At 51.0% G+C, this 14,933-nt stretch overlaps 1 protein-coding gene across 21 annotated transcripts in view; it reads left to right on the forward strand.

The window, feature by feature from the left end:
• The first annotated feature begins 428 nt into the window (after positions 1-428).
• The window catches only part of NFASC (neurofascin), a 96,461-nt gene continuing 81,956 nt past the window's right edge, over positions 429-14,933 (forward strand). For 19 of the 21 annotated variants that reach the window (XM_074925444.1, XM_074925453.1, XM_074925457.1 and 16 more), the window contains exon 1: positions 429-515. The gene's annotated coding sequence lies outside the window, so the exon portion shown is untranslated. Of the gene's footprint in view, positions 516-859; positions 1,117-1,241; positions 1,355-14,933 lie in introns of those variants that run through there. The other 2 variants (XM_074925445.1, XM_074925446.1) reach the window with 2 other exon arrangements.

A 14,933-nucleotide genomic window follows, 5' to 3' on the forward strand; every position in this document is an offset into this window, starting at 1 on the left:
GCGGGTGACCTGGAGGGGGGCATGGCACGAAACGTGCTGTAACCCGGGGCTCCTCCGCAGCTCTTCACCCCGGTGACCCCCAGCGCTCAGAAAAAGCCTTATCCTTCCCTGCCTGAAAAAAAAAAAAAAAAAAAAAAAAAAAAAAAAAAATCGAGATGTTGTAGAGGCTTCGGAGCCTAAATCTGGAGGGTTTATGGGACCCGCGCGGTGTGCGTGACCCCGGTTGGTGCTTTTAGTGCCTGCGGGAATTTTGCGGGGTTGTAGAGCCGGTGCCGGCCAGCAGCGCGCTGAGGGGCTGCAGCTGCTAATTAACAACGGTGCTAATGAACCAACCCCTCCCCCTGCCACTTTACACCCCCCCCTCCCCGCCAGCCCCTGCCTTCCTCCCGGCCTCCTCCCGGGGCGCGCTCCCCGCCCGCTCCGGAGCGCGCAGTGCGGCGCGGCCGCGCCCGGGAGCGCGCAGTGCGGCGAGCCCCGAGCCCCGGCTGCGGAGAGCCCCGGCGCTCCCGGAGCGGGTAAGCGGGGGGGTGTGGGGGGGTACCGGCCTGCGGGAGGCTCCCCGGGGGATGCTCCGGTCGCTCCAGCTGCGGCAGCCCCGGGGCATGGCTGGGGCGGGGAGGGGCTGTTGGCTCCGCATCCTTATCGTGGGTTTGGGGCTCCGCTGTTTGGGGGTTCCCCCTCCTACCCCCCCTCCCCATTTTTCCCTCCCCCGGGGCCGCATGCGGGGGGAGCTGGGTAGCGGGGTTTGGGCATGTGATGGGATTTTTGCTCTTACGTCATGACATCGTGTCTAGGCGTGCGATAAAATCCTGAGGTGTCCGTTCGGGGCCGGGGGGGGAGGGGGGGGGCAGGACGGGGGAAAGGCAGCCCAGGGAGAGATCTTAGTGTGACAGGGCATGGTTTAGGTCCCCAAAGCTCCTGGGGAGGAAGGTTTGCTCTGCGGGGAGGCTACCCCCTGCTTCTTCCTTCTCACGTTTGGGGGTGGATTCGCTGCCTCCCTCTAAACCATCCTGGGGTGGCAAAATCCACCCCCCAGCCCCGTCGGTGAGGCCTCTTTGAAAACACCCGGGTCGCGAAGCGGCGTTGGACGGAGCCGGGCCTCGGCGGGGAGCAGCGGTTAGTGACTGCCGTATTTTTAATCTGCATGCTCTGGCTGTGCCTGCAGAGCAGCTTCGCTGCTATCGATCAGGCTTCTGGAGGTGGGGAAAGTGCTGAATCATTTGTACTCCCGGCTGTACGGGCGGCTCAGCTGCTCCCCAGCTCCGGCAGATGCTCTGGCCTGCAGAGGCTGAAGGAAACTCTGGTACCCGTGCGTGGCCGTGTCTGAGGTGGGAGTCCTCCGGGCCTGGAAGAGGTACTGCTCGGCTTGAGCACAGCGTAGTATCTTCTTCCGTGGCCGTAGTTGCTCCTCGGAGGACAGGGCGGGGGGAAGATGCACTCCTGCATCTTGGTGAGGCCTCTGGGCATGGTGCTGTGGGGATGCAGGGGGGTTATGGGGGGGCCGAGGGAGGTTTTCTCTAGGAAATCCTGTCCCCCCCTAAAACGGGGAAAAGCTCGTGGGGTTTCCTGCTTGGGTAGGGTTTTCTTTTTCCTACTGAATGCTGTCTTTGAGATTGTTTTTCAAGGTCAGGTCCTTGGCGTAGCGTGTGGGCTATGGAGCACTTCGGGAAGTGAAATGGGGATGTTTCTGTCTGCTTTTTGGAAGAGGCAGAGTAAAGGGGCAGGGGGGACGCATCTATTGCAGAAAAACTGGAATACTGAAATGCAGACCAGACGCCTGACTGGTTTTTTTTTAAGATGGATACTGTGGCGCTGTCAGTGTTTCCGGGGTGCTCCTGTCAGAAGCTGAGGACAAAAGCAAGAATCCTGTGACTTTTACCGAGATGCCGACTCCTTTATCGCTGACAGCGGTTCTGTAAAACACCCACCCTTTGGCAGACAACTAAACTGATCGTCAGGGCGACTGCTTTGTTTCCAGAAAACTTCTTTGCGTGGCTTACCTTGACAGATAACTGCTCAAATTCAGCATCACATTCTTTCTGTTTAACAGCTTCAGGCTGGGCCCTTGCTGACTTTCCCTTTTTTTTTTTTTTTTTTTTTTTTTTTGTGTGTGTAGCTGTAATGCGAGTACAACATTAATAATGCATGGAGGTCTTCTCAGCTGACGGAGGATGGGCTCAAGTTGTTAAATTTGAAAACGGACTTTGTTTACAGGGGTTGAGACCTGGGGACTGGCTTTGTCTTGCTTGAGCTTGGAGCTGTGTGATAGTGCTGGTTGTCGTAATAACAAAGCTCCAACATCATCTCCGGTGTCTCGCTGGGGGTTACTGCAGGCCGCAGTGTTTCCCGAGTTGTGTTGCCTTGGCTGTGGCTAGGGATCTGATTTAAACTAAGTCAGTCAATCCAATCATCTCTTTTCCCAACTAATGATTAAATGGAAAATATCCCTAGCTTTCAAATGGTATTAATTCATAATGAATTATTTGCCTAGCTGTGATCTAATTGTCTGTATCTTCATGGGTCTTGCGTATAAAATCGATGCTTCCGCTGGCAAAGTGCCACCACAAAGGCTTTCTGCAGTGCACAAGCATCAAAGATGGTCAAATATCTTTAATGACAACAGCAAGAAATGAGGTTTCATTCTTCATATCTGTGTTCCTGCCAGCTGCCTGAGACCCTGCAAGGAGGCTACTCGCAAGAGACTCCTGTGTGTAGGGCCTGGCGTGGTGGATCCCTTGTGTGAAGGAGGGCACCGAGGGTCTCGTGGGCGAGCTGCCGGGCTCAGCCCACACGTGGTGAGCGGGGAAGGCGTTGACACCAGGTGTGAAGGGCAACGTGTCTATATTGTGTGTCGGGGACTGCGCGGGAATAGAAATGAAAAGCTGTGAAGGCAGACCCAGGCAGCTGTTGGCGTTGCCTGCGATCAGGAGGAAAGGGAGAATGGACATGGACGGGAGGCAAAGGGCCCTTTGTTGGTTCTTGGTTCAGGCTGGTGGGAAACGGTAAATAAATGGCTTTTAAAGTAGTTTAACTTTCCACTGAAACACTTTTTACTTCCGATGCTCTGTTTCAGGCCTGATTGGGTGACCTAGTGTCCTTGGGAGAAGGCTGGCTGGGTGAATTATTCATAGGTGCCAAGTACCTTGCCAAACTCTTTTATCCATTGCTGTCATACGTTTAACCCCGCTTAGCAGAAGTGTGGTAGTTATGGGGTGTTTCTAACAAAGTGCTGTCTGGATAAATGTCAGTACTTCTAGAAATGAAGCCTACCTGGGCAGAGCGAAGGCTTGTGCACGTTATTTAGAGCTTCAGAGTGTTGGCTCCATCTTGTTCTTGGTCTGCTCTGGTAAGGAGGAGCCTACGAGTAAAAGGTTTGCACTTGAGACTGTTTAAGAAATCTGGGGAAATTAAACAGCCAAATTCCCAGCACGCTTCTGCAGTTCTGACGTTACCTGTGAGCCTTCAGCAGGAGTTGCTGTATTTCTTTCTTCTCCCTACAGAAGTGGCATGTGTGCCTTGGCTTCTGGGGGGGGTTAATTTAGTTGTGTGCACGGCATCAGGCTCTCAAATGTTATCAGCACTTAACCTTATACGTAGATAAACCTGAAAGGTAAGGCAGAGCTCCTTCATTTCTGTTCTTACAGGACTTCATGGAGATGGGAAATCCCCTGGTTTCTGCACAGTTGTGAAACTCTGCTTGTTTAGGTGAAGTAAGAATGCAGCTGGATTGTGAGGATTTAAATCCGTTACGCTTGCTTACGCCGAATATCTCTGAGTTATGTATAGAAAATCAGGTTTTACTTGAATTTGGATAAAAGCAAAACCTGGGAGGAGACTTTTAAAAAATCCATGAAAGAAACCTAAACTCTGCGACTTCCCCTTCGAATCTTTAATGTTCCTTGGGTTTAGTGTGCCCTTGCCGAAATATTCCCTTGTACCTTAAACCCAAGAGCAGGCAGCTCAAACCAAGGATTGTAGTCAGTCAGAGTTTTTGAAGGGCTCTAGCAAATCTCGTCAGAGAGGTCTAGCTTGTCTCCCTGCCCTGTGGGTAACTTCTTTCAAAAATAATTTTCTTTATTTTAAATGTTGTTGGATTACTTCTGCTCTGTCATTTATTTTTTTTTTTTCCTCCTTCTGAAGCTGGTCATACCTCCATTCTTTTACCTTTGCTGTCCAAGATAATTGTTGATTGTTGCATAGTTTTAGAGATCCAGCTCAGAATTAATTTGCTTGAAGTTGTTGTTATGCTAAGTAATCCCCCTCCTTTTTTTTTTTTTTTTTTTTAATCCAGATCTGAAAGAAACCGTGCTGTGTTATTAAGGATTAAAATAGAGGAGGATTTAGACTTCAGCCCTGCTTATAGGGATCACCATTCCTAGTTAATGAGATAGGAGGAGAAGGTTTAACAACTGAACAAATAGAGATGCTTTTGCATGGCTAAACCAGGTAGAAGTTCCCAAGGATGCTACGCAGGGACAAGTCTTTGCCTTGCCTCTTTAGCTCCTCTCAGTTCAGTCCTTTGGATCTCACCCCATCCCCTTGTCCCTGGTGATAACCTGGTCCTGTTATCCTCACTAGAGGAATGCAGCTTGGCGAGAACAGCCCAAGGGCACAGGAGAGCAAAGCATCGTGCCCCAGCTGCAGGCAGAGCTGGACAAAAGACAGGGTGCGGGTCTTGGGTTCAGGGAATGGAGACTTTCCTTCAAAAAGCGGTATCTGGAAATCTTTTGCTGACGTCACTCTGCTACTTAGTTAAGCCTAAACTGACTTCTGAGGCTGCCAGAGAAGCATCAGCACTGGGAAGAGGGTTCTTGGTACAGCCAAGTTTCACCCTAGCACGGCATTGAGCACCTTCCAGTCCCAGTGACTCCGATGGAATCTGAGAGGGTTTGACAGCTTCATATGTGAAGGTCTGTGCAGTCTGGGGGGGACACACCTCCCGCCAGGCCCTGCTCCAAAGGGCACTGCTGTTGCCTGTCACAATCTCACATTCAAAGCATGGCCTAGGTATAGCTGATAAACACGGCACACAGGCTGTCCTGGATGCTGCCTTCCCACCTTTGGAATCAAACGCTGATCCTTACAGATGACTAGTTAAAGGGAGCATAACCCAGAGGCTTGATGCAAGGTGAACCTAGAGGTTTGTTTGAATTTCTGGCAGGTTTTCTACTGCTTTATGCCGCCTTGACAGGATTTTGCTGTCTTCCAGCGTGGGGACCGATGGGTTCCTACAGACCTGCGAAGTCACAGCAAATACGATATGGTCTCACTGTCAGCCTGAATAGTGAGCTCCTCCTGAAATGCCCTGGCACAGATGGGCAGGGCTGGCAATTGCCGTGTGAGCTGCAAGGTGGATAAGACTCTCCTTGAATCTGCAGAAAATGGAGCACATCTCCTTCCTGCTATGAAATGCTTGCTTTTCCTAGTTAGCCTATAAACTTTAAGGAGCTCCAAGTCAAAAGAAAATGCAGTGCCTCTAAAATTGAGGAGGCCACCCTAGGCACCAACCTGTTGCTCATGTTTTTCATTTAATAGTTGCTTCTTGAGGAGGAAAAGTGGCTTCTGTGTTCTACTCAGAGCAGAGCTCTTGAATAGACATTCGGGCGCTCTGTTTAATTTGCTTGGTTCCTGCATATGTTGGGTGCACAACAGGACATACGCTCCCTGTTTTTTTAAGATTTTTCATTCCGTGTAAGACTTGGGGACATGGTTTAGTGGTGGACTTGGAAGCGTTAGGCTGACGGTTGGACTTGATGATCTTAAAGGTCTTTTCCAACCTAAACGATTCTGTGTTTCTATGTGTATTTTACACCGCAGGCGCAAACAAACGCGTATAGATGACGGCGTGAGCCTGAGAGAATATCCCACCCCCAAATTTCAACAGGGGAAGATGCTTAAAGGGTGGAGCTAGCAATGGGGAGTGAAAATCACCACGGGGCAGGGAATTATAAGGGAATGAGTGTCCGCGGGTGGGAGAAAGGCCCCGCCCGGGCTCCCCCGTCCCGGTCCTGCGGGGCGCCCCGGCCGCTCTCCAGGGTGCTGAACCGCCGCCCCGCCCGGGGGACGCGGGGGGGTCTCTCGGGCCCCCCACGTTAGTCCCTGACCTTCCCAGGACAGACATAGGTTGAAACAAGAGGTTTAAAATGGATTTTTCATCCTCCCCCCTTCCAGCGTGGCTGTCGGGCGGTAGGGTGGGTTACCCCGAGAGGCTGGGTGGTCTCCACCCTTGTTGGACGGGGCTTTAAAGACTGGATAAAGCCTGACCTTAGGGCTGATCCTGCTTTCAGCTGATGGTTGGACTAGCTGGCCTGCTGTGGTCCCTCGAAAACAGAATTGTTTTGTGATCCTGTTCCCTTAAGAGTTTTCACCAGCAGGAAGCAAAATAATCTACTGCCCGTCTTCATCGCTTTGAGAGCCTTTTCTCCTGTACAAAGATTGCCCATCCTCACACCCCACCGTGAAGCAGCTTTTATTGGATATTCACAGCAGCCTTTATTGGATATTCAGTAGCCTGGGGGCTAGGAGGGAGGAAAAGAAATTACAGCGCTCCCTTCTCACCCAACAAAGTGAAAAGCTGAAGACCAGCCCTGGATCTTGACTTGCTCCTGGAAGCTTTACGCTTAGTCTGCTCAGTTAACGAGGAGCTGCCCATGCTCTGGTGTGTGAGTGGTGGTAAATGTCACTCTTCCTCAAGCGATTTAGATGATTAGTACTTGGAGCCAGCCTGCATCTTGTTCCACAGGCTCTTAACAGTTCCACAGTAGGGTATGGTACCACCAGCTGCCTCGTGTTTAATTACACAGCCCTGTTTGTGATAGCTGGGAGAGTTACTAATATGCCCAACAGCACAGCCCGGCTCTGCAGTTGATAAAGACACATCTGTATGCTGAGCTGTACCCTTATTGAGTTAAGGGCACAGAAAAAGCTCTCTTTCTTGCTGTCACTTAAATGGTGTCAGGATTCGTGAAATCTTGCTTTCAGATTCCTACCAGACCCAGCAACAAAGACTGCTTGTTGCAAGCTCATTGGTTTCTGTTCAGATCCCTGTGACGTGTTCACAGATGTGTGCAGGCAAGTGGGAGGGAGGAGGGGGTGAGAGAACTGAGGCTTTGTAGCCACACACATGTGACAGCACGCATGGGACCCCTGAAGCTCCTCTCAGGCCAACCCTCCTTTCATGACACATCTGGCATGCCCCAGACCATGTTTTGGCACTGTCATTTGGAGCAGTCTGTCTGCGGTTGAATTGCAAGGCTCGCAGTGTGTCTGGGGACTTAAATCTTGGCTTATTTTTACTTCTCCCATTGCAAATTCAAGGCAGGGTAGCTAGGTAGGACTTGATGCCCTCACCTTTGAAGCTACGTGTACACTGAGAACAGCCTCTTGATAACCGTATCAAATCAACTTACTTAATAAATTGATAATCCTATTTCTTTCTTCCACTATATCTAGTAAATTCAGATTCTAATGTAAAATGTCTTAAAACTCAACTTTCTTTCAAAACTAGGTGCTCCTTCCCTTATGCCCAGAAAAGCTGAAGTTGGGGTTAATTTATACATGTATTAGTTTATATAAAATACATGGGCTGCGCTTATTAGAAGATAAATATGTGTATAATAGAAGTGTCCTTCAAAATATTATGTTGCATGTCACAGCCTGACATCTTTTATTGACGGCTTTGGTATCCAGTTGCCAAGGCCCACAGGGTTTTCTTTTCCAGCACTCTCAGCAGCTGGGTTCCACAGCTATGTATTTTTGGTTGACCTCGTCTGAATTCTCCTGGCCATGGTGACAGCTGTGAGGCTAATCTGGCTTGAGCCCAGTGTAGGAGGCTTCTCTCTGATGTATTTCATGGACTCGGGTTTCCTTGTCTGCCTTGCTGCTCTGACTTTTCTCTCCAAATAGATCCACTCTTCCACAGAGCCTTGGTTTTGGAATGGAGGTGGGACTGGTTCCTGTGAGTGCCAGGCGGTGAGCTTGTGCTTTCAGATTGTTCCTGGCAGGCTTTTTACCCAGGAGATCACTGTCTTTGCTCAGCTGTAATGCTCCTTCCTTCCCCCTAACTTGCCTTGCAAGACAAACAAATGTGAATTGTGTTTATGTCCATAAAATGGCCCTGGTCCGTGATGCCTTTTAATATTTAAAAACCAACTTCATCACAATTAAGAGAGGAGTTAGGGGCTTGTATAAGCATAAATACATCTCTGATTGCAGAGCCTGCCTCAAGTGCTGCAGAAAGGGGTTAGTTAAATTCAGTGGGGTGACTGGGATTGTCACTTCTGGGGAGGGATGGCACTTTCCTGGAACTGGGAGTCTCAGCTCTCTCACTGGCATCCAGTTGTTCCCAAGAACCTCTTGTCTTGGGAATTCACTTGCTGCTTTAGATGCTTCCCCAAGAGTGGGTTTATAATGGCAGTTATGTAATACACAGTAGCGTGGTCCTTTTGTCAAAATCAAATTCACAGTGACCCTGTGAGGTGTAGGGGGGGGGGAGGACAGGAGTTCTTGGTTGAAGGGACCAGTCAAAGCAGGAGAGCCTGAGAATGAATTTTAAATAAGTGTATTGCCTCTTAGACTGAGCAAACATATAATTAACAATAAGATAACAGGGTGGCTCTACAAGGCAGCTAATTGCATTTTCAAATGTCAGGTTGTCAGCTCTTATTTAGTCTTCATTCAGTCTGGGCTTTGCTAGAGCGGTGTCTGGTTTTAAATGGCATTTCCCTCTCCTGGTACTGTGGAAGGATCTTCTTCCTTGTCCTCAGAAATCTCTGCTAGCCCAGCTCCTGATTTGCTTCACCTTAGACGTGGTCTCTCGCTTGCTAGAACATGCTATTAGTCCACTGGGTTACATTAAAACAAATAAATAAATAAATTAGACAAGTCTTTGCAGCAAAAATAACACCGCCGGCAGTAGGAGGCTGTCCTGTGGGTTGCAAGGCCTTGCAGTACATCAGCTGCCTGCGAAAGTCTTGAAGGCACTTTCCTCTTGCTGCAAGCGATGAGATATTATCCCGATGCGAGATGCCCTGGGCGCCGCAGCCCAGCTGGCTCTGGGTGCGGCCACGGCGATGGCGCCTGGGGCTGCTGTTACGTGTGTTTAATGACCCAGGCTTGCGTTTGCTGAGGGTGGAGCTGGCAACATCTGGACAACCAGAGAGTCCTCGGATGGGGGGAAAATCGTGTCGCGCTTGCGACTTGCTGACTTTGCTGCTGGTAGAGGACTGAAAAGTTTTGTGCTCTGCTGCTGGTTCTCTGAGTAACACCACGTGCTTTTCAAGCTACATTAATTTAAGGTAAATGGTGATGAATTATTTTGGGCTGCTTTGTCGGGGCATTGTTGTGTACCAGGATTGAACCAGCCAGGTGGGAACCCTTTGGAAAAAAACCTCCAGCAGAATGAGTGGATAAGAAGGAAAGGAGAAGCTTTGAAGTTCTCTTAGTTTTTGGTCTGTGGGTGCAGGATATCATTCCAGGTGCGGGAGCCAAACCTCAGCCTCTGTGGAGATGGATGCGTGACCACAGGCAGGAGTTGGGAAAGGAGCACAGGGACATCCCAGCTCCACAGTTGCTCCAGGGAGGGTGAGGAGCCACCTCCCTGTCCCAGCAGCCTCCCCAATGAGTTGCTTTGCTGTGTCCCCGGCTTCCATCAGTGTTGCTGTCGCGGGAGGGTGTTTTGACATGCCCTGACCAGCGTGGCCGAGTCCTGGGCAGAGATCAGCATCACCCTCCTGTCTGAAGCAGACAGCACGTAGACGGTGTCGGCTCCAGCCACGCGTCGCAGCAGCCTTTAGTGAGCAGCAGGGTGTCGCTTCCACTCAGCGCAGCTGGGGACAGTGGCCTCACAGCTGACCAGCGAGTAACGCCAGCTCTGCCCCCCCTTCTGCCTCAGCCTGTGATAAGTAGGGAAGTGGCACTAATGAACTTCTCAGTGTCTAATCCCCGACATGCTTAGGCAGGGGTGGGATGGCTTGACTTAAGGATAGCTTTGGGACTGCTTGTGGTGGCAGAGGGCATCCGTGGAGCTCGTGCTACCTACTGAAGGCTTGGAGGCTGGAAAGTGCTTTGCATTCATGCGTGTCGTCGCGCCGGGGGTGGCTTGTCAGGGCCAATTGGTGCCCTCCCTGCCCCGCAGCTGGCTGTGGGTGTACGAGGGCTGGGTTCCAGACAGAGCCCGGCTGAGGGACGAGCTGGATCAACCAGCAGGAGAGCTGTGAAACTTCCAATTCCTCTTAATCCCTCCAAACCAGACCTCCTCTGTGCACTGCTCCCTGCTTTACGCAGTGACAAACTCTGGGCGCAGCCTCTGAGCAGCACGACATGGGCGGGAAGGGGCTTGGTGAAGTCCCAGCTCTGTGCTCACACCTCCAGGAGAGACTCGACCTGGCCTCTGGTGTTCTGGAAACCTGCTGGCCCTGGGCACGCAGGTCAGGGCCACTGGGTATTTGTGCCCCTTCCCAACCTCCCAGCGAGACCCATCATCTCCAGCTCAGTTTAGGGCAGGATTTTGCCTTCATGACTCCTGTTGATGGAGCAGCCGTGGGTCTGCAGGGCCAGAGTGCTGAGCCAACCGCAGAAGCCTGGTTTAACCTTGTGGTCTCGGCGTTGAAGATTAAAAACCAAGAAGAGAAGTTTTCAAAGTTTTTTTGCTTTGCTTTCTCCAATCTCAAGGCTCAGTTCCATCCTCTGTTTGTTATTGCAGGATTGTTCCCTAAAATACAGCTAAAAAGTTGTTGAAAATACTCAGTAGGACACAACCAGAAGTCCTGATTCTAATTCCAGCTCTGCTACCAGGAGGCTGTGACCCTGAACCAGCCATTTAGATACCCTGCCTCAGTTTCCCCATAGGTAGATGAGGACTGTCCATGTTGCAGGGACTGGTGTTTGTTTTCTCCTCGTGTCCAGAAACCTTGAGGCCCTGGGTGCGTGCCAAATATTTATTCTGTGGGCTGTTGAATGCATTAAATCACTGCCTTTGCCTGGTTCAAGTCAGCATATGTCAATCAATTTGCAATAAATCGTGGTTCCCGATCAGAAGGAGCTCTTGCGAAATAAAATAGTGCGGGCAAACAGCAGGGATGTGGGACATGCGCAGCCATGGAAGTTACATGCCAGAAAGCAAAAAAAAAAAAAAAGAATAAAAAGCTTTTCTACAGTGGAGACGCAGTTTCTGCCTGATGCTGCCTATTGTCGGGTAAAAGGGGGTTTGTTGAGCTGCGCTGGCGATGCTCCTGGTATTGATTCTGAACAGCTGCTGAGATGTGGGAAGGCAGATGGAGCCCCGCAGCGCAATTACCTCCCGCCGCGGGGTGGGCAGCGTTGGCCAGATGCCACGTGGGGTTGGTGTGAGGGTTTTTGGGCTCAGCCCGGGCTGTGGGGAGGTTTTCCCCGAGAGGCTGCAGAGGGGGATGTGCCTTGGAGGTAGCACAGTCCTGGTGTCGGGCAAGTGAATCTGACACCTGACTAAAATCCTAATTGTGCTGGTGCTGAGGGACCCCGCGCCGCTCGGAGCGATGTGTGCCACCGTCTTTCTATTTCTGAATCACAATCTGTGACAAATCCGTAGTTGTCTTCAGTGTGGGGCTCCAGAGGGCAAAAGAAAAGCTTTTGGAGTTGGGTTGCCATCGGCGTGTGCTTGTGGCTAATTATAGCCCTGTGCTATAGCAGGGAGGGAGCAGCATGGACCCGAACCCTTGTGGTAACACAGCGTGGGCTTTGTCCTGCTGCTCTGACCATCTCCTTGGCATCTCTGCACACATCTGGGCTGTGGCTGTGTCTGAAACCCCGTCCCCAGGTGCCTTTTGGTCCTGCCCTGCCCCTGAGCCTTCTGGATGGGAGCCGAGGGGGGTGTGTGGGATGTGGTTAGAGGTTTTGTGGTGAGTTTCTGAGCTAGAAAAGATGGCTGAAATGAGGATACAGCTACAGCTGGGATCCTGGTTTAGCAGAATAGCAACGTTTTAAGAGCAAGTTGAAGGTGCACTGAACTGTTAAATGGGGCTTCTGGAGGGTTTTTTAGACTGCAACCTCGAGTGTTAAGCAGGCAGATAAAAGGCATCTTCCTCCTGGAGAGGAGCTGAGGCAGGAGAGGTGATTTGCTACATGGATGTGAATTCCTGGATTTCACACTATTCCTCCCCCTTCCTTCTCACTCGGCGTTATGGCAGCCTGTAAGCTTTCAAGATGAAGAGGAGCAATTCTGCATGACAGCAAAATGTCCTGCTGTCTGCATGGGCAACAGCTTGTCTGAAGTCCTGCCTCCCCCCGTGAAGAGGGGCAGCGAACGGGATGTATACTGTTATATATAACGCTCAGAAGCTGCACCAAGTACAAACGCTGCAAGAAACCAACTGCTTTTCCTCTGCAGTTTCCTTTGGGACAAAGGCAGAAGAGAGATCTGGTTAGTTTATTCTGGCCAGAAACTTTGCAGGATTGTCGGACGGGTTCTGTGTGACCGTGCCGGAGGTTTGCAGGGCTGATCAAGCAGAAGGCAGCACTATGTTCGCTCTTGCACGCTGCCGTTTCAGGGAACAAGAAGTGCATCTTCTGTAATAAATAGCTTTATGCTAAGTTAGAGTTGCTTTCTAGCTGCTGCCCTGGGCATGTTTAGTCCCTGATAAAGCAGCAAGCCTGAGCTGCAGGAGCTCAGGATCTTCTCTGCCATCACTGCTGACTTGTGGGCCTCCACCCCATGAAAAAAATCGTTCCCTCCCCAGTAACTAATTATCCCTGAAACATGACCAGTTCTAAAAGGCTCTTCAGGCTTCTCTGGGGGGAAAGAAGAACCAGCTCCAGTGGACTCTCCTTGCTCAGTGTAAGCCTGTAAGCAATCAATGGGATTTCAAGGGTCCTGAAAAGAGAACATGGCTTATCTTCCCTGGGGAGCCTTTATTCATCCTCATTATTCCCTATCTCCCAGGCCTGCAGCTTGTGCTGTCCCCAAGTTAAAGCAATAGAGATATTGGACTGAGTTAATCCCCGGTGACTTCATTCATCTTCAAGCAGGGCTGAATTTTTGCTGGCAACCAGCCGCGCTTCTGACCACCTGCCACTGCTTTCTGTGGCATGACTGAGGCCATCGCCTCCTGCCAGGCTTTGCATCTCTTCCTCCGCACCTCTGTAACGCGCTGTCTGGGCTGTCCATCACTAAGCAGACAGCATCCACTACGATGGGAAATTTTTCAGACTGCAGTGCTGGCAGCGTCCTGCTGCTGTCTGGAGTCATGCGGAGAGCAGATCTCTCGGGCGGCTTCTGCACCGTGAGGATGATGGTGCTAATGTGCGCTGTGCATCAGTTGGGCTCGGCGGCGTACGCCAAGGTGTAAAGGTCAGGAGCGAGGGTTATCAGCAGAGGTTTGGTGGCTCCGTCTCCAGGGTTGGGGTAAAGTCCTGGGGGCATCACCAGGAGATGCTACACACATGTACTGCAGCCCTGGGCAGTCGCAGCCCCGCAGAGGGGCAGACAGAGCCAAACCTGCCCTGCTTCTGCACGGGGAAAGGGCGAAGCTGTGGCCTCACCAAGCTGAGCACAACGGCAAGGCCAGACCTAGCGATTCAGGGCACCTGGCAAGATCCCGTAGCTCTGTTAAGTCTGACATCCTCGCGGGAGGACCAGTTCTGCAATGATAAACCCTTCAGGCAGTGAGAAACACGGAGGGTCTGGGGCGAGCGGTGCAGCCGACGGTGGCGTTTTGCAGCGGCTGCTGTTGCCTCCCCTCCAGACGTGGCCGATCAGCCTCATCCTCTTCCTCTGCGGTGACAGAGCGGGCCGAGCCACCCAAGGGGCTGCTCGGCGCAGGGGGAGTGATGCTGGTTTCCACAGCCCTCTGCTCCGGTCGCCCCTTCTCAGGCTTAGCCCTGCGCCACGTTTAGTCTCTTTGGTCCCGTGATGGATCAGCTGAGGATCTGCATTAGGCAGTCTTTGCAAATTAAAAGTAACTCAGCTTCTAAGCTCAGATCTTACTTGTATCTCTTTAATGTTTATTCCTCAAGAGGCTGGATCATGTTTTAATTTCACCAGATAGCAGGAAGGCATTGCCTGAGGGCAGGGGAAAACAGGGAGTGGTAACTAATGAGTTGGTAGGAATGTGGCTTATGGTTTCACATCCCAAGGCTTGGTCCTGCTCTCATTGTCCCATTGCGTTGGACCTCTTATCCTTCTCCCTTTCAGCTCCACTCTAATTTCCTAGTGGTTTGAAATCTGTTTGGGCTTGCTGGGTTACCCGTTGGGCATTGCCCAATCTCAGTAATCCGGATCAGCGAGGCTCTTTAACCCAGAGCAGTTGCCAAGATAATTAATGAGAACCACAGACAGCAGAGTCGAAATCAGTTTGTGGTGGTTACGATGCCCTTTCGTAGGGGAGAAAGGATTTGGGGGTTTATGGAGGCTGAGGTGCATTGTGTTTGTGGTTAAATTAGCTGTCACAAATAACCTTCTGATCAGTTGTTTGAGGCTTAAAGTTATTAGAGTGGTAATTGCTACTAAAGGGTAAATTTTGCAGCACTGTGGGGAGGGGGAACTGTGTGCTCTCGTTGGTGGAGATAAGAACATACCCCTTGGCATACAGCATCCAGTGAGCATTAACACCAAACACTTGGGAGACGGGAGCCAGAAAACAAGGGACGTGTTGCTGCGTTTGCTCTGAAATATCCGGTTCTGGGTACATCTGAGCAGGGAGGAAGGTGTGTCCTTGGAGGGCACCTTGGGAAGCAGGAGAACTGAAGTGCTGCTCAAAAAGGTGTTACCTGCCCTGCCCCAGGGCTTAGACCTCTTGGCACCGAAGCGCCGCCTCCCTGGAGAACAGCCAAGACCACAAGACCTCTCTAGTTCCACCCGTTTAATCAGGGAAATGGAAATAGCATTTTAATAAGATGGTAATGAAGTTGTGGATCAGATTGGTCGATTCCTCATTTGAAGCTACAAAGGGGAGCTTTGT

The sequence above is a fragment of the Athene noctua genome, chromosome 23, assembly GCF_965140245.1.
Source record: "Athene noctua chromosome 23, bAthNoc1.hap1.1, whole genome shotgun sequence".
NCBI classification, from domain to species: Eukaryota; Metazoa; Chordata; class Aves; order Strigiformes; family Strigidae; genus Athene; species Athene noctua.